The sequence below is a fragment of the Triticum dicoccoides genome, chromosome 6B, assembly GCF_002162155.2.
Source record: "Triticum dicoccoides isolate Atlit2015 ecotype Zavitan chromosome 6B, WEW_v2.0, whole genome shotgun sequence".
NCBI classification, from domain to species: domain Eukaryota; kingdom Viridiplantae; phylum Streptophyta; class Magnoliopsida; order Poales; family Poaceae; genus Triticum; species Triticum dicoccoides.
Window position 1 is genome coordinate 197,546,073 of NC_041391.1, and position 3,575 is coordinate 197,549,647.

Genomic DNA, 3,575 nt, shown 5'->3' on the forward strand with positions numbered 1-3,575 from the left:
GGGGGCGCACCATCCCCTTGTGGGCTGGTTAGCCTCCCTCCTATTGCCCATATGGCCCATATCTTCCACCAGGGGGTTCCGGTAACCCTTCCGATACTCCATTTTGTACCCGATATACTCCGGAACCATTCCGGGGTTCGAATACCACCTTCCAATATATCAGTATTTACCTCTCGACCAATTAGAGACTCCTCGTCATGTCCGTGATCTCATCCGGGACTCCGAACAAACTTCGGTCACAAAAACACATAACTCATAATACAAATCATCATCGAACGTTAAGCGTGTGGACCCTACGGGTTCGAGAACTATGTAGACATGATCGAGACACATCTCCGATCAATAACCAATAGTGTAACTTGGATGCTCATATTGGCTCCTACATATTCTACGAAGATCTTTATCGGTCAAACAGCACAACAACATACGTTGTTCCCTTTGTCATCGGTATGATACTTGCCTGAGACTCGATCGTCGGTATCTTAATACCTAGTTCAATATCGTTACCGACAAGTCTCTTTACTCATTTTGTAATGCTTCATCCCACAAATAATTCATTAGTTACATTGCTTGCAAGGCTTATAGTGATGAGCATTACCGAGAGGGCCCAGAGATACCTCTCCGATACACGGAGTGACAAATCCTAATCTCGATCTATGCCAACCCAACAAACACTTTCGGAGACACCTATAGAGCATATTTATAATCACCCAGTCATGTTGTGACGTTTGATAGTACACAAGGTGATCCTCCGGTATACGGGAGTTGCATAATCTCATAGTGAGAGGAACATGTATAAGTCATGAATAAAGCAATAACAGTAAAATTTATCGATCATTATGCTAAGCTAATGGATGGGTCTTGTCCATCACATCATTCTCTAATGATGTGATCATGTTCATCAAATGACAACACATGTCTATGGTTAGGAAACATAACCATCTTTGATTAACGAGCTAGTCAAGTAGAGGCATACTAGGGACACTTTGTTTTGTCTATTCACACATGTACTGAGTTTCCGATTAATACAATTCTAGCATGAATAATAAACATTTATCATGATATAAGGAAATATAAATAACAACTTTATTATTGCCTCTAGGGCATATTTCCTTTAGTTGGGCCTCCAAGCGCAGAGTTTTGTAGGACAGTAGCAATTTTCCCTCAAGTGGACGACCTAAGGTTTATCAATCCGTGGGAGGCGTAGGATGAAGATGGTCTCTCTCAAACAACCCTGCAACCAAATAACAAAAAGTCTCTTGTGTCCCCAACACACTAAATACAATGGTAAATTGTATAGGTGCACTAATTCGGCGAAGTGATGGTGATAAAATTGTAGTAATGATAGTAGATATTGATTTTTGTGATAGGTACAATAAAAAAACAACAAGGTAGCAAGTAACAAAAGTGAGCACAAATGTTATTGCAATGCTTGAAAATGAGGCCTAGGGTCCGTACTTTCGCTAGTTCAATCTCTCAACAATGCTAATCTAAATGGATCACATAACCATCCCTCAACATGCGATGAAGAATCACTCCAAAGTTCCTATCTAGCATAGAACATAAGAAGAAATTATTTGTAGGGTACGAAACCACCTCAAAGCTATTCTTTCTGTTTGATCTATTCAAGAGTTCATACTAAAATAACAGAAGGCTATTCTTTCCGTTCGATCTATCCAAGAGTTCATACTAAAATAACACCATATAATACGCATCAACCAACTCTAACGTCACCAAGATACTCCAATGTCAGCACAAGTATCCATGAGTTAATTATATGATACACATCAAACAATTTCAGATTCATAATACTCGATCCAACACAAAGAACCTCAAAGAGTGCCCTAAGATTTCTACCGGAGAAACAAGGACGAAAACGTGCATCAACCCCTATGCATAGATTACCCCAATATCACCTCGGGAATCCGCGAGTTGAATGCCAAAACATATATCAAGTGAATCAATATAATTCCCCATTGTCACCACGGGTCTTCATATGCAAAACATATGTCAAGTGCTCTCAAATCCATAAAAGTATTCAATTAGATAAAACGAAATCTCAAAGGGAAAACTCAATTCATCACAACAAGATAGAGAGGGAGCAACACCATATGATCCAACTATATTAACAAAGCCTATGATACATCAATATCGTGCCATCTCAAGAACACGAGAGAGAGAGAGAGAGATTAAACACATAGCTACTAGTACAAACCCTCAGCCCTGAGGATGGACTACTCCCTCCTCATCATGGTGGCCGTCGGGATGATGAAGATGGCCACCGGTGATGATTTCCCCCTCCGTCGGAGTGCGAGAACAGGGTCTAGATTGGTTTTTTGTGGCTACAGAGGCTTGCCGCGTCAGAACTTCCGATCTAGGGTTACTTCTGATGGTTTCTCTATTTATAGAATTTTTTGGCGTCGGTTTCACGCGAAGATGGACCTCGAGGTGAGCATAACCCACCAGGGCAAGCCCGACCCCTCAGGCGCGCCCCGGTGTCTTTTTCCCTACTCCTTCACCTTCTTGTCCTTCCATGAAGCTTTGGGGCCTCTTTTGTTCCAAAAAAATGTCAAAAAGTTTCAGCTCATTTGGAGAACTTCCATTTCTGCACAAAAAACAACACCATGGTAGTTCTGCTGAAAACAGTGTCAGTTTGGATTAGTTCCATGCAAATCATACCAAAACCATATAAAATTATTGTACATGAATACTTCATAAATTATAGATACGTTGGAGACGTATCAAGCACCGACATTAGGGTTTAAGGAGGCAAAAGGGAACATAGTTTCATCAAACACAACGTCACATGAAATATAGACATGACCACCGGCTACATCAAGACACTTAAATCCTTTGGGAAGGTTGCTATAACCAAGAAAAACACACCATTTAGAGTGGAACTCAAGTTTCTTAGAATTGAAGGGATGAAGGTTCGGCCAACATGCACAACCAAAAATGTGAAGACCATGATAATTTGGTTTCTCCTAAAATAATATTTCAAGAGGAGTTTCAAGATTAATCACTTTGCTAGGAGTTCGGTTCATGTGATACGTGGTAGCTATAAAGGCCTCAACCCAAATTTTTAAGGGCATGGAGGCATGAGCTAGAAGTGAGAGCTCAACTTCAACAAGGTGTCGGTGTCTCCTTTCGGCCGAGGCATTTTGCTGGTGTGCATGGGGGCATGGGACGTGGTGAGTGATGCCAATTTGACGAAAGAAAGAATTCAAGCGTTCATATTCACCACCCCAATATGTCTGCATGGTGATGATTTGTGATTAAAGCATCTTTCAACAAGAGCTTGAAACTCATGAAATATTTTGAACACTTTATATTTATGCTTAAGAATGTAAATCCATGTATGCTGTAATCATCAATGAAACTCACATGATAATTCTTCCTATTGATGGAATCGCGGGCAGGCCCCCATACATATGAAAAAACTAGCTCTAAAGGAGCATTGCAAACACTAATTAAATTCGGGTAGGGAAGTTGGTGAGTTTTGCCTTGTTGGCAAGAATCACATATGCCCGCTTTATTCAACTCACTATTAGAAAAGCAAATTTTATTCTTCCTAA